At 35.5% G+C, this 17,488-nt stretch overlaps 1 long non-coding RNA gene across 1 annotated transcript; it reads right to left on the bottom strand.

Annotated features, from left to right (window-relative positions):
• Nucleotides 1-15,931: 15,931 nt before the first annotated feature.
• Nucleotides 15,932-16,943, bottom strand: LOC150034326 (uncharacterized). The gene is made up of 2 exons (XR_016531595.1): nucleotides 16,736-16,943; nucleotides 15,932-16,330 (listed from the first exon to the last, which is right to left on the bottom strand). It is a non-coding gene; the product is annotated as an uncharacterized LOC150034326 (long non-coding RNA).
• Nucleotides 16,944-17,488: the final 545 nt, after the last annotated feature.

Here is a 17,488-nt window from a genome sequence, read left to right as displayed (position 1 = left end):
TTATTCGAGCCATGAAATATCCTAATGAAGAAGACCTCAATGAATCCAATGATGAACCAAGTTTGAATGAAGAAGAAAAGTCCGAAGATGAAAATGAAGATGAGGATGCGATCGTATCCATTGCAGCATGCAATGTGACCACAGAAAAAACAACTAACGATGATGAGATGATCGCATCCAAAGAAGACAAGCTGACAGCGAATGAAGAAAGAAAAACAAAACCATCCTTGGAACACCCACCAACAATAGAGCTGAAGACCCTTCCTAACCACCTGAAGTATGTGTTTCTGGGACAGAATGAAAAGCTACATGTAATCATTTCCTCTGCACTTAATGAAGACCAAGAAAATGTGTTGTTGAGCATTCTGGGAAAGTATGTAAAAAAAATTGGCTGGACGCTTGCAAACATTAGAGGGATCAGCCTCGCATACTGCATGCATAGGATTCGTCTCGAAGAGAATCACAAAGGATCGATCGAACATCAGTGCAGACTCAACCCTGCAATGAAGGAGGTCATAAAGAAGGAGATAATCAAGTGGTTAGACGCGAGCATAATCTATCTAATAGCCGATAGCATGTGGGTCAGCCCCGTGCAATGCGTGCTGAAGAAAGGAGAGATGACGGTAGTCAGTAATGCAAACAACAAACTGATACCAATGATGACTGTCATCGGATGGCAGATTTGCATGGACTATCGCAAGTTAAATGCAGCAACAAAGAAGGATCATTTCCTTTTTCCTTTTATTGACCAAATGCTAGATCGCCTAGTCGAAAATGATTTCTACTGCTTCTTGGATGGATATGTCGGCTATAACCAGATCATGATTGCTCCTGAAGATCAAGAAAAAACCACATTCACTTGCCCGTATGGAACATTTTCATTTTGACGCATGCCGTTCGGCCTTTGCAATGCGCCGAGCACTTTCTAAAGGTGTATAATGGCCATTTTTTCTGAATATCTCGAAGACTCTGCAGAAATTTTCATGGATGACTTCTCTGTATATGGGCAAACATATGAAGTCTGTCTCAACAACCTAGAGAAAATATTGAAAATATGTGAAGAGACGAACCTCGTGCTTAATTGGGAGAAATGCCACTTCATGATGAAGAAAGGCATTGTGCTTGGGCACAAGGTCTACAAGGATGGGTTGGAGGTGGACAAGGAAAAAATTGAGCTGATTGAAAAACTCCCACCTTCAACGAATGTAAAGGCTGCTAGGAGCTTCTTGGGATATGTTGGATTTTATAGACGTTTTGTCAAAGATTTTTTAAAGATTGCACGACCACTGAGTGCATTACTGGAGGCAGATAGAAAGTTTGATTTTGATAACCAATGCCTCAATGCATTCATGATTTTGAAGAATGCATTAACAACCGCACCTATGTTGATCACACCAAATTGGACACAACCCTTTGAATTAATGTGCGACGCAAGCGGTTATGCGATGGGAGTAGTGCTGGCGCAGAAGAAGAAAACAATGCTACACCTCATCGCATATGCGAGTAAAACCTTGAATCCTGCTCAAACAAATTACACCACCACAAAAAAAGAATTGCTTGCGTTGATATTTGCGTTGGAAAAATTTAGAGCTCATTTGCTGGGAACTAACTCATTCACACTGACTACTCGGCGATATTTGATGACAAAGAAAGATGCGAAGCCGAGATTGATTAGATGAGTTATCCTCCTCCAGGAATTCGATATGGAAATAATTGATCGTAAGGGACGGAGAACCAGTTGCGGACCATTTATCCAGATTAGAAAATCCAGAAGTTGATCGCAACCAATCGAGGTGAGCACAACATTCCCAGACGAGTAGAATTTTAAGATTGAAGAATTACCATGCTACGCGGACGTGGTAAATTTTCTGGTTTGCGAACAATTTCCCGAAGATTATACAGACCATCAGAAGAGGCAGCTCAGACATGAATGCAGATCATATTATTGGGATGAGCCAAATCTATATAAGAGGGGATCAGACTGGATTTTATGCCTATTCATACCAGATGCTGCTCACCAACGCATATTATCACAATGTCATGACTCGCCATATAGAGGGCACTTTGGAGGCCAATGCACAACAGCGAAAGTATTACAAAGTGGGTATTATTGGCCAACACTATTCAAGGATGCAAGAGACTATGCGATGAAGTGTGACCGATGCCAACACACGGGTAATATTTCATGGAAGCATGTGATGCCCATGAACATCATTTTAGAATTGGAATTGTTCGACGTCTAGGGCATTGACTTCATGGGACCATTTCCACCATCGAATGGTCACAAATATATTCTGTTAGTCGCCGACAACGTTTCTAAATGGGTAGAAGCAGTAGCATACGCCACAAGCGATGCGGTGGTAGTCTCCAAGTTTCTAAAGAAAAATATTTTCACTCATTTTGGCACTCCATGTGCCATAATAAATGATGAAGGCTCCCACTTTGTTAATCACATAGTCAAAAACTTGCTACTCAAATATAATATCCTCCATAAGGTGACCACTGCATACCATCCACAGACAAATGGTCAAGCTGAAGTGTCCAGCTGGGAAATCAAACTGATATTAGAGAAGCTGGTAAAGCCTTCATGAAAAGATTGGGCAACAAAGCTGGACGATGCACTGTAGGCATACAGGACCGCCTATAAGACTCCTATAGGCATGTCTTCATATGTGTTGGTGTTTGGTAAGGCATGTCATTTACCACTTGAGCTGGAGCACAAAGCACTGTGGGTGGTGAAAAAGTTTAACTTCGACTTAAAGGCAGCAGGGGAAGCAAGAAAACTCTAGTTGGTCGAGCTGAATGAATGGAGAACGCAAGCTTATGAGAATGCCAAAATTTACAAAGAACGAGTGATAACTGGCAGAAATGCCAGTTATTATAAGCTTTTTATTTAGAATTATGAGGGCTAACAAGTAGAAAATGCATTGATAATACTTAGAATTTGTGAAAAATTGAGTTCTGCATTGATCAACACCTAAATCCTCACTAACCCCAATATTATGCGTTATTTTGTGTCAAAGTGTCTATTTTTGTAGCTATCACAGGAATCAAACGCATGCACTGGAAATAAGCAATCGCAAAATCAAACGCATGCGCTGAAGCCAGGTGATCGCAAAGACAATCGCATTCGGTGAAAGCTGAGCTATCGCATAGACGAACGCATGCGTCCATCACATGGAAGTTGTAGTCATCAATCGAATACGTCCATCGCATGGAAGTTGCGGCTATCGATCGAATGCGTTCATCACTTGGAGATTGCAGCCACAGAGTAAGAATAGAAGGGTGACCATAAGATGGGTGGAATGCATTGATAGTTCAGTTGAATCAAGCTCGAACGCATACTTTGGGAGTATCAACATATAAGATGATGTGACATTGCCCATATCGCGCAAAGGCAGCAGTGAGACATAACGCAATCATGATTGCTGTCGGCTTTTGAACTCTATAAATAGCCTTTGGACCTTCATTTATCTGAGCTTCTGCCTTAAGGCAGAGGTTTGCGATCACAGATGATAACATGAGCGAGATTTTCTGTGAGGATTTTTCATCTCCATAAACCAGTTCGAGTGATAACCAAAGCTTTCACTGGAGATAGAGCTCGAGAGAGACGTCTCCACCATCCATCCATGGCACCACCAGCAGCCTTGACGCAGAGTCTTTCATTTCTTCTCTGATCTCTGTATTGTATTACATTTTAGCTTAAGATATTAAGACATTTTGTAATCAATGCATATCTTGATTCCTTCAATGCCATCTTCTTCATCATCTTTATCTTTATCATCGTTTACCTTCATCATTTATTTATCAAGGGTGATCGCATACTCAATCGTGTAGCCTAGAGATAGGACGAATGTAGCAACCCACCGAGAGGTGTGCATTGTGCGAGTATAGTGAGTTAATCCTCTTTGCTTGGTGAGAGGCTGTAGCAATGCTTGTCGATGGGTTGCTGCAATGCTTGTCTATAAGTTAATTAGCTGCATCTAGCTACCTGAGAAGGTAAGAGATGGAACGCACTAAAGCAAAGTATGCATTGTTCCTAGAGATAGGCACGGTCTTATGCTTGACACAACCATGCACTATATAGATATAGTCATGCGGCTGAACACTAAGAGGTGTGCGATGCGTTAGTGTGACGAGCTGGGATTACTCGAGCGATTTAAGATAATAAACATTAATATGCATTAACAGTTGTTGTGTATCTACCAACTCTCATTGCAAGTCTTCCATTGTTCAATCTGTTTAGTTAGGAGTAGGAGTAGTGTGCAATCCATTAACTTCTTCTTTTTACTTTTATTCATCGCCTCAAACGCATTACTTCACAAGCATTATTGAGTGACAAGTCCCTATGTTCGACCTCGAATTATCCGAGAAACTTGCGTTCTCGTTATACTTGGCGAGAAGGCAAGAAAACTTGTGATAGGAACGCATGATCATTGCATACTAGATTAATGCATACTTTCCATTCCAACGCATGACCTCCGACGCATGAGGATAAACACATAACTTAAGACATGCAACGCACATAATTGCGTTCAAATAATTTTCATCAACGAGAAAAACATTGGCATGACAAACAACTATGCGGGAAGAATCTCCACGTCGGACAAAAGGTCTTACTTTTTAATTCGCGGCTACGGCTCTTTCCCAAAAAATTGAAGTCACAATGGTCCGAACCCTTTATAATCAAAGAAATACTCCCGCATGGCACGGTCGAACTAATTAATGAGGATAACGGGCAAAGAGTCAAGATATATTGCGGAGGTGATTTTCATCGGGAAAAGACCTCTATAGACCTGAGAAATCTGGACTGAAGAAAAATCGAGTGGCCCCTACGCTGGCATGCGATAGAAAATCATTAGGGGCACAATTCTTTTGGAATATCCTTTTCTTACCAATGACTAATGAACTCTCACCACTCTTCTTTCTTTTAACTGTTATCGAATATGCATCTTTAAAAATTAAAAAAATGGAGATTTTTTTTTTCTCGAAAGAAAATATAGAAATGCATTGATCACAAAATATATTAATTCCTTAAGCCAAAATGTAATATAATACAATATAAAGAAAGAAGAGAAATGGAAAGGCTAGCTAGAAGAAATATCTTGCTTCCAGCAGATGTGTGTCAAGGCTGTCGGTGGTGCCATGGAAGGGCGGTGGAGCAGACTCTCTCGAGCTCTGACTCCGGCGAAGGCTCCGGCCGTCACTCGGAATGGATAAAGGAGATGAAAAACTCTCAAGCTATCTTCTCACGCTTATATCTGGATCACAAGGATCCACCCGAAGGTAGAATCTTGGATGACTTGAAATTCTGCTCAACGGCTTCTATTTATAGAGCTTGATCGCTGACAGCATTAATGGACCTGCTCTGAATATGACACTCGTGGCGCGATGGTCCTTTTCTGAATCTCTGCTGCTAACGACGTGGTAGGTGAAATGCCAACATCATCTTTTGATTCTCTCGAGGTATGCATTCATGTTGCATTCCACTCACCTTGCGTTCATCCCTCTATTATGGTTATCATTATGTAGCCGCGATCTCCTTGCGATGACCACATTCGTTCGATGGCTACAACTTCTCTATGATGACCGCATTCGCTTGACGATCGCAACTTCTATGCGATGGACACATGCGGTTGCTGACTGAAACATCCATGCGTCAAATGTATGCGTTCGCCTTTACGGTAGAGAGATTCCCCAGATGCACCCGCATCCTGTGTTAGCTACAAAGATAAACAATTGAACGCATAATAATGCATAATAGTGGGTTAGCTGAGATTCTTGATGTCGATTGATGCAAACTCGTTTTCTCATGAATTCCTAACATATTCGCCACATATTTTACTTAACAACCCTCATATTTCTGAAGGTTTTTGGCCCATTCGGGACTATGCGTTGCCCAACCTCTATGATGGTATTCGACATGATATTATTTTCATTTGGTGCTCTGCTTGTTCCACCATGTTATCTTTCTCTTATTGTTGTTGTTGGCGGCTGTCTCTCAATCTTCGTCGAAACGTTCTTTTAATCTCTGGGTCGTAATTCGCCAGAGATTGAAAGCTGCAAAGAAAATAAAAAAATTACCGTTAGCACAATGTATTGCCATAGTCCCCGACAACGGCGTCAAAAACTTGATGCGTTATTTTATGCGATGAAATGATGATAAGGAATGCGATGGTGGAAAATGCGTTATGCATGCAAGTTTTCTCAGTAAGACCCAAGTATAAATCCTGCTGAGTTTCCCGGTAAGCCTAAGGTTGAACACAGGGACTAAGGAAAACAGTATGCGATGGTAATTTTAGATCACTTTGCGGTAACAAATAAATCGAAGTGTTGGTTGGTTTGTGTTTAAGGTATAAAATGTATGCAGTGGATTTGAGAAAAGAGTAATTATGCGACAGATACACTGAGTATGTGGAGGAAGGGGTTGAGAAGATCTTTAGCTAGCGTTTCCTGAGAATGCGTTCAAGCTATGCGATCATGCTACACTCATGCGACAACAGTTCATTTTCTAATGCAAATGTGATAGCTCCTAATTTTAGGACGCATGCAATGAATGCGATAATGTCTATAGAGCTTATTCCTAAGTCTCTTCTTGCCTATGTGATGATGAAAGATACACACAAGGACAAGGCGACCACATACAATCATATCCTATCTCTAGGGTGCATGCGATGCGTTAATAGCAAATAGAACTTATTCCTAAGCTTCTATCTCTTGATTTGCGGTTCTAATCTGACTCTCCCAAGCCTAGATTATAATCTAACTTTTCCAAGCCTAGATTCTATCCTTAGACTACCCTCCCGAGTATCTCTAATGGACGAATGACGCATATATAATACAAGATAATCGCATAGAATGAAGATCTCAGGTTATGCTAGCTAAGTGCTTCTCAACCCATTCGACAGATTTAACTACCCATGTGAAATGTAAAGAGAGTGGATAGATATAAAGATGCAATTTCCATTTTTATAAATAGGTTCAGAGTATAAAATGACAGTGGAAAATAAGGGTAGAGAGCCTAGTAGCAATATCTTGCTTCCAAGGCTTTTACATTGTGTTCTCTCTATTCTGCCCAAAAGATGTTTTTGCTTCCATTGTAAAAGCCTTGGGAAGCAAGATATTGCACCCAGGCTCTCTACCCTTATTTTCCATTGTCATTTTGTACTTTGAACCTATTTATAAAAATGAAAATTGCATCTTTCTATCTGTCCACTCTCTTTACATTACACATGAGTAGCTAAATCTGTCGTTGGGTTGAGAAGCACTTAGCTAGCATAACCTGAGATCTTCATTCTATGTGATTATCTTGTATTATGTATGCGTCATTCGTCCATTAGAGATACTCGGGAGGGTAGTCTAAGGATAGAATCTAGGCTTGGAAAAGTCAGATTAGAATCTAGGCTCGGGAGAGTCAGATTAGAACCACATAATCAAGAGATAAAAGCTTATGAATAAGTTTTGTTTGCTATCAACGCATCACATGCACCCTAGAGATAGGATATGATTGTATACGATCGTCTTGTCCTTGTTGTGCATCTTTTTTCATCGCATAGGCAAGAAATAGAGACTTAGGAATAAGCTCTATAAACATTATTGCATTCATCGCATGCGTCTTAAAATTAGGAGCTATCACATTTGCATTGGAAAATGAATTGTTGTCGCATGAGTGTAGCATGATCGCATAGTTTGAATGCATTCTCAAGAAACGCTAACTAAAGACCTTCTCAACCCGTTCCTCCGCATACTTAGTGTATCTGTCGCATAATTACTCTTTTCTCAAATCCGCCGCATACATTTTATACCTTAAACAAAACCAACCAACACTTCGATTTATTTGTTACTGCAAAGTGATCTAAAATTACCATCGCATATTGTTTTCCTTAGTCACTGTGTTCGACTCTGGGTTTACCAGGCAATTCAGTAGGATTTATACTTGGGTTTTACTGAGAAAACTTGCATGCACAACGCATTTTCCACCATCACATTCCTTACCATCATTTCATCGCATAAAATAACACATCAACCATTCAACTTTCTAATGTGCTAACGTAGAGAAAAGTGGGAATTTCTACCAGAGGATGAGCATTCCAAATGGTGTTCTCTCTTATTTTTTCTTTTTCTCTACTCGAATGCTATCGATTTTGTATGAGATTATGTTTTTAAGAACCATGAGTGGCTAGACTCTTTGTTTTAGGGTGTTGTTGGATTTACATATGGATTTGAGTTAATATTTACGAAGTTCATGGAATTGTATAGCTATTTATCTTTTAATGTTACTGTTTTGATTGATTTTGATTGGCCAGCAATAAAGTTAGATTGAATGTTCAATTCGGTAGATTGTATTTTTAATCAGACTTGTAACATTAAATTGCTATTAAACTATCAAGTACATAGTTAGGGGAATAGTAAAAGTTCATGACGACAATGTTTAATGCCATGGGTTTTAATTTAATATCACAATGTTAGTTATCATTTAGGATCGCATGAGAAAGAATTATTTTCGAAAGATACTAATTCGAAATTTAGATTCTAGACTTACATAAACAGTATGCTTAATGCCATGATTGACCTAAGTATGTTCAATGAAATATGTAATGAAAACTGACACCCTAGAACACTCTTAATTTTGAAATTCCATTTGATTGTCTTGTTTTACTGCTATTTACTCAAAACATCATTCAATTTGACTTTCCAATTTTCTAGCTAAAATTGATATGATTCTAAATAGTTAAGTGAAAACTGTTTGTTTGATCCCTGAGGACGATACTCGACCTCTTATATCATTTTAATATATTATAAATTTGTGGGGTTTTATGCCCTAAAACTCATAGATAGTAAATGTTATCAATTGATCGTCATCAATAAAGAGTTATCGATGTTAATTCAATAAATGTTATTGATTGTGTTGTATTCTATTTTGTCTTAATAACTTTAAATCCAATAAACTAACATCTAGGGCTACCTTATGAGTCTTGAACTGTATGTGGAGACATATAGGGATCAATGTTCAAGAAATAGTCTAAAAAATCTATAGTATAAGGATAAGGTTTACCTTATCCTTGTGACACTATGGATTCGACCCACTTTTTATTTGATACAAATACAATGATCCAACGTGTTCGTGTAGGTGACATGCGAGTGAAATATCCTATGTAATGAATTTGCATAAGCACGAACTGCGAAATAGTAACCACTAGATGTAACGTCGTTAACTAGTTTGGTTCCTATTTCAATTGGATGACCTAGGCAACTTAGTCTTAGTCCTAAGTGTATTATGAACTCCTGTTTATGAGGGATTATCCTTTGATTTGTATGGGTGAGAGTGGCCAGTTTGCCAACTCAATAAGTCTACAATTTTGGGGACAAGACCGAGTGAGGAGCTGGGAACATAATAATACAAGATGAAATTCACTCCTTCCCGATTTCTAATCTGTATGTCTATTAAGGTCCCTTTGTTAGCTCGCTAAAGGAAAAGAGAAATGATTTGAATTGATCAAACCAGTTGATGTAATAACATATTAATGGGATTAATATGTTATGGTTAACTATAGATTTGATCTATAATCAAGAGAGAAATATTTGAATAGGATTTGAAGGAACTCTTATCAAACAGTACCTATGAGCGGAAGCAAGATCGTTCCAAATTCATTGTGACAGAAATACCGCATTCAAAAACAAACACAAGTTATGCATTTAACAAAAAATTACGGCATGCTAAGAACAAAACTTAAATGGAAAGGAACGAGAGACATACCAATTAAAAAACTTTTCTTCCCTTGAACTCTCACTCTCGTCAGAAATGACAACTCATGCAGTCGTTGTGATCGCCCATTCTATCGTCCACCAAATCTCATTGTCGTCTACCACCGAATGGTCTTCAACACGAACAGGCTGCAAGTAGGACACTACCACTCAGAAACCTTAGTATTCTCGAAGTGAGAATCCAAGAGGTGTGGGCTCTGTTGGATTTAGTAGACGGGAGGAGGAAACAACGATTGTTTACAACGATCAAGCAAGTGGGAGAATTTGGTGTCTATCACGTAAACGGGTGCTTGATCGTTTAGCAAAAGGTGCACGATCGTTTAGTAAAAAGGAGCTGATCGTTTAGGTAAATCGCTTCGCATGCGCGATTGCTTAGAAAAGACTGTTTAGGAAATCCATGTGTGTACGCGATCGTTTAAGATAACTTGAGCTATCGTGTAGGCTCTCATTTACTAGACGATGGGCAGTGTACTAATTGTTAAACGATTATCCGATCTCATTTGCAAAATGAAAACTATTTTCATTTTATCCTTCAATTACGAAAACTAAATGTAACCTCCCACTATCTCGTGCGTTTATGGAGAAAAACCAAAAATTATCTCATAATTGTTTAATTAAAATAAATATAATCATATTATATTTATAACCCAGAATTTAATATCACATCATATGCAACATATAAACCATAGTTCTTTTCTCCTCCACTAGATATAAATCATATTTATATCATTTTCCTCCAATTAATGTATCTCATACATCATGTCAACTATATCATATATAATTGACCCGTTTAATTATATCATATATAATCAAACTCCCTCTCGTTAATCTGAACACTTTAAACTGACCCAAAAAAATGATTCTCAACTTGAATCCATTGAGCTACCAAGGGGACCTTATAGACCTGTGGCTCAAAGCTCCAAGGTACGTGAATAGCTGACTAAACTCTTTAGCCACGAGATCCACCATTCGTTAACGGCCAGGCATTCCACTAAAGACTGACAGCTACACTCTTCGCACCACATATATATTTATGTGTCCATCAGATATAACCAATCAACAGTACGATAACCCTTCACATATGCTCGTAAGTAGTTCATATTACTCAAATTTATGTCATGTTGCTTCACATAATAAGGGCATGCATGACTTGGCTTTTTACATCCTTTCTCTTACTTAGTATGACTTGATTGGAATTAAATGCTTGATATACTTTCTAGTGTTGCAAAGCTTGAGGAGTTGGGGACTTTAGAAAGCCTGTTGATTTCTAGTGTCAGCAAGGGCTTGGTTTGTCTCCTACATCTGAAAAATACTTATCATTGTTCTTGTTGAAAAATATTAATCATTTTTTAAGAACAAAACTAGGTACATATTGAGAGTAAAAATCCATGAAAGAAACTCTATCTCATTTAAAAACTCTTATCTCATTCACTTGACCAGCTTGAATATTGATTTGTTTGATTTTAGAAATTGTCTTGATGAGCTCAATGGGATGATTTTCTAAGTTGTGTACCGATTGTAAGGTGGTTAATTAGTAGTCATGACATGTGGATGTTGTTGGTTGTTTTCAAGCACAAAACTACTTTTTAACCTATCACAACAACAAAGTCCTTAGTTAAGGTGTATAACATTTAGGCTAGCTATTTGTAGGCTTAAATTTTCCTAACTTGCTTTTGACCACAATTAAAGATAAACATTAACATCCTTGATCACTATTTTCATTATCTCGTTTGGTCAAATTACTTTCTTGTGATTATCTTATTTATTTATTGCCTTTCTTCTACCCACCAAGAAATACACGTGTTTGTATTTAGTTTTTCTTGATATTGTGACTTTTGCAAAGGTTTGATATTCATATTGTGTTAAAAGGTTGTTGAGTACTTGAGTTTAGTTTTGTGGGTTGATATTTATTAGAAGTGTATTTATTGCTCATATTTTCTTTGGTTAGTTAAAACCATTATAACCCTAATGTGTTCTTATATAAGTTTAAGTTGTTTGTGAAGGAAATTTAAACATAGATATCCTGTGAACAGCGGAGGTGGATCGTTCCAAATCCCATTCAGAATGAACACAAAACTATTACAGTCTTAAACGGAAATGAACAGATTATGCATAAACAGAAATTACAGCATGCTACTTAATAAGCAAGGGATAAAGTATGCATACCTTTAAAGAACCCTTCTTCAAATATCCCTCGATCATTCAATAAGTAGTTCAATCAGCATGAACTCGAACACAACGATCAGAACTCGATCTTAATGAATGGAACAACCAACAACACGAACAACTGGATGCACCTCGAACCCAATCGAGTCCAACTCGATCCTCGGACTGAATTAGAACACCATCACAAGTGTTACCTTGATATTCTCGATGTGAGAATCCAAGAGTTGTAGGCTCTGTATGATTTTTGATTAAGAAAAGCAGGAGGTAGACGATCGAGTAAGTGGGAGATGAAAACTGTCTATCGTATAGATGAAATACTTGATCGTTTAGAAGATGAAGCATATCGTATAGATTTTGCTACTTGATCGTGTAGCAACAAGTAAACGAGTAACTATTGTATAGCTAGCTCGATCGTGTATGCTCTCTATGCTATCACTTAGTAAAACCTTTTTACTTGATAGCCTTTTTTATGAGATTATTTCGAATGAATCATCAACCTTATTTTTGGAAAACCATTTTCCTTTTTATCTCACAGTTACCATAAAACTTCCAATAACCTCACACTCAATTCGGTTATTAGAGAAAAAGAATAATTAATTATCATATAATTAATATGTTATAAATAAATATAAAAATCAAGTTATCATATTTTATTTATAGCCTATAGTTTTAATATTTCATCATATAAAACATATAAATCATAGTTCCTTTTCTATTTTATGGTATTTAATATAAATCATATTTATATTAATTCCTCCAATTAATGTATCTAATACATCATATCAATTATATCACATATAATTAAATTCCCTCTTGTTAATTTGAACATTTCAAATTAACCCAAAATCTGATTCTCAACTTGAACCCATTGAGCTACCAAGGGGACCTCATGGACCTGTAGCTTAAGTTCCAACGGTACATGAGTAACTGATTAAACTCTTTAATCACGAGATCCACCATTCGTTAACTGATGGTCACTCCACTAAAGACTGACATCTACACTATTCGCACTACAGATATATTTCTGTCCATATGACCAATCAACAGTGTGATGATCCTTCACAAATCGCTCGTAAGTATAGTTGGGCCAATTTACCATTTTGCTCCTGTAGTTACATCTAACTCCTTAAGTACCACCGATTCCTCTAATGAATAATAAGTCATAGTCCTACTATGACTGAGTCCTCTCTTCCCAAGATATGACCCGGAATTAGCCCTTAAAGGAGTAATTTATCTACTTATCCCTACTTCGGGGAAGGAGTGAATTTCTTCTTGTGTAGCTGAGTTTCCAGCTCCCCAATCAGACGAATCCCCAAAACGGTAGGCTTATTGAGTTGACAATCTGACCACTCTCACCCATACAAAACAAAGGACCGCCCTCATAGGCAGAAGTTCTCAACTCACTCAGGATTAAGGTCATATCACCTATGGTCATTTTAATGAAATGTAAGTCTCAATTATCAACGACGTTATATAAAGAGACTAATCATCTCGTGGTCCGGTCTTATACAAACTCTTTGTATAGAATACCCTGTTCACATGTCTTCACATGAATGGTCAGGATCAGACAATTTATAGCACTTTACAACACTTGTAACATCTACAAAGCAGACCATATCCGTAGTGTCATCAGGATAAGGTATCCCTCCTTTATCCATCTACTACAGACCATTTAGTTTATTACTTAAGACATGATCTACCTGTATGTTTCACATACATGCTTAAGTTACATGAAATAACCACGGATCTTAGTTTATTGGATTTGAGTAAATGTTTATAAAATAAACTTTATTTTATTAATAACAATATGTGTACAAAATGTTTACAAATTACGAGACCATCGGGAGAATTAGGATATCAATCTCAACAGTTTGTTCGCACGAGGTACCATTATAACTCTATTGAGATACCATATTGATATGCCTTAATCACCTTTTTTATTTTAGGATTTTTGGATGCTCGATCTTCCATTTTTGTTAAACCTATAATTGATGTTGAATATGGGTTATTCTTGCAACAAAACTATGCTCGAAATCTGGCAATATGTGGCACTAGGAAGTTATTTCAAGTTTCATACCCCTTCCTTCAGAATCTCACTAATAAGGTATTTCTACCTTTCAATTCTCGGTTTTCCTTATGGGGTTTCTTCTATTTCTGAGATGTTAATTTCTTGTTCTACTTTTTGTTGCTTTGTAATTTTGTTATGCTTTCATGTAAATTTTATGTTTATTTATTTATTTATTTTTGTGGATCGCCAGGTAACAGTGGAGGAGTTTTGTAGGCTTATGAACTACAAGCATCATATTTGTAATATGTTTGTTATTGCTCATATTGCTCATGGTAAGATGTTTGTGTTTAAATTGTATTTGTTTATGAGTTGGCTTCTTGATTGTTTTTTGTTATGTCCATTATGTACGTTATGTTCATCATAATTTTTATTACTGAAAAAGGTTGGTTTTTTTTCAACTTGAGGTAATTCTTAAAGTTCATGCTCAATTTTCCTCCAACACAACACACACAATTATGGTTCATATGCCATTGCAACTCGTTTATTGGAATTCACTTGAATAATTTTTGTTCCTTTATAATTATTTTTAATTTATCTAGTTTTTATGACATATTCAAGATTAAATTTCTTGTCCTATTTCTTATTGTACATTTCTGTCTATTAATATATTGTTTATATGTTAACTTTGTCGATTATTAATGAACCACATATTTTTAGGTTGTTTTGAGAGCCAAAATGACAATTATGCACTTTTTATTTAGTTTTGACATTCAATTGTTATTTTGGGAGCTAAATTGATGCTAATTCATTTTTTATGTAGGTAGATGAAATGATACCTTTATATGGAAAAGATCAAAGATGAAAGCTCCATTCCATGATACTATAATCCTCAAAACTTGACGAATTTTGTATTTTGTGAACGTTGTAGAGTTGAAAATTACATTTGATGTATTTCTTGTATTATTGGATAATTTATTTAGTTTCTAATGTAAATTGATTACTAAAATTCAATAATGAAAGGAAGTCATTGTATTTAATGCATATATTGTGAATTATTTCATGTGTCTATTTAACTTAAAACAAGTTCTTGTAATGTAAATGGACATAACTTCAATGTTGTTTGTTATAACATAAGATTAGAGCTATATATATATATAATATAATATAATATAATAGCCTTAAAAAAAGGTTATCATATGTCAGAGATAGCATTAAAAGCAAGTTATTATATGTTAAATATAACTTTAATGACTATGTTATTGAATGTTTTCCGAGCCATGTATACATGCTATGTCTTCATATTCAATTATAGCATCTATTATAGCTCTACAAAAAGACAGTAAAAAGTCTCAGACTTTTAATAACATGAGCTATCAAGACTTTCGAAAAAGGTTATAAAAGAAAAAGTCTATGAAAGATCTTTTATAACCTTTTTCGTTAGTTATTGTATCCATTATTTATTATAGTGTCTTATTATAGAATTTAAGTCTAATTCAATACACTTATAACACTTATAAAGTTAATAAAATAATTAAAACGTATAATCATGCATCTAGATGATATTAAAGAAATATAACATTTATAATTTCTAAGTAATGTCATGTTTCATGCAATTCCATTTTCATTATATAATATAATACTTATATAATAAACTAATGAAAATAAATAATACATCCACCATATAATATAATACTTATATTACAAACCATATAATATAACTTTTAAATTATAGTATGATGCATGTGCATGTTACTATGCATGCAATCATATGATATAACATTTATATTTAATATGATGCATGAGCATGCTTAATAAATCATACATCTATATAATATAATAATTATATTAAATATGATGCATGATTAAATGTTTATCCTATGGTGAGATTTTAAACTATATGACATACAATATGCAATATAATAAAATTAATCATACATAACTGTAAATTAATTAAATAGTAACATTTGACCAAAAATTGACACTCCTGAGAAATTAATTAAATTAATATAATGTTTATATTAATTTAATAAATTACAAGATTAAGAAAACAACAAAAAAAACTGCTCCAAGAGGCTTGAACCCAAGATCTGGAGGCAACTGATGTGGATGTGAGTCACGTTTAGCATCACAACGCTCAAAAGGAGCGTAGTTACACTGGTCTAGAGCTTGTCATAGTGTAACTCTATGCTCCATGCAGAATAATTACGCTCCGTCTCATTGTCGCAACATTAAGGTTGAGCATAGCTATGCTGGACATTTTGCCTTATAGTGTAGCGTTGCCCAGCATAGCGCGCAACATAATTACATTGCGCCCTATGCTCCAAGACAGCCTCTGCTTCAAATCCTTTGTCCATTTTGCTCCATTCTTGCTCCATATGGTATCAAACTCCTCTGCAACTCTTATATCTTGAGCCACATAGACTTATATACTCGATAGAGAAATTAAAATGCCCAAAAACATTGGGCCCTTACAACTTTAATCAAATTAAAGCAGTAAATTCTAAGTATCATTGTTTTGTAAACATCCAATGTGAAAACCATCCGTACATTCAAAATGCATTGAAACTACCCACCAATTCTCTTAATTTAAGTTCCAAAAAGAAATTCAGAGTCACAATCTGGTTCTAATTATAATTGAAGGGAATTGAATTCTCGCAGCTAAAGCGAGTGATCGCTTATGTCAGTGAACTTATTTTTGGAAGTACTTAAAACAGAGAAAAACAATACAAAGAGGATAAACAATATGTAAAGCATGTTGTACAAAACTGAGATGAAGTGAAAAATTAGAAAACTTACCCTTGAAGATACTTAATTTTCTCGTATTCCCTTCCAATGGTTACGAGCAGAGAAATAATCCCACGAACATAGCAACATACATCAACCATTGGACACTGTGTCTTTCTTGTTATTCTCAAGGTGAGAACCAAGGTAAAGGTGTAGGTTTGCCTTCTTTTTATCTTGGTGAGAGAGAGAGAAACTTATCTTGAAAGAGTTTTTACAGAGTATGAAGATCATTCTTCTTCATCTATTATAAAGGCTACAAACTGAGTATTTGTTTGTTTGTTTTTTATTTTTTATTTTTTATTTTTTTTTTGTGCGGGGGAGTTATTACTAATTAATAACTTCTCATTACTATGAAGAGAATAACTCCCCAATTAATTTAATATTAAATTAAATTAATAATATTGATTTAACCATATATTAAATCATATTTAATATATAGTTGAATTAATCATCTTAATTAATTAATAATTAATTAATCAATAAATTAAATATCACATATTTAATTTGATTTAAATCATTTTGATATTCTCTCACATAAACTATAGTTTAGTATTAATCATATTTACATCGATTTTAATCTATAATTTTATATGAACCATATTCATATGATTAATATTTGAATCATATTCAAATAACAACATCTCACATCAAACTATATAGTTTTAATATAAATCATATTCATATTAATTTTAACACATGGTTTTTATATGAATCTCATTCATATAATAAATACTTGAATCATATTCAAATATTTCTCTCTCACTT

This window comes from Benincasa hispida, chromosome 8, assembly GCF_027475165.1.
Source record: "Benincasa hispida cultivar pf3 chromosome 8, pf3_genome.v1.1, whole genome shotgun sequence".
Lineage (NCBI taxonomy): Eukaryota > Viridiplantae > Streptophyta > Magnoliopsida > Cucurbitales > Cucurbitaceae > Benincasa > Benincasa hispida.
The sequence above is the reverse complement of the archived record's forward strand: the minus strand, read 5'-3'. Positions and strand labels throughout refer to the sequence as shown.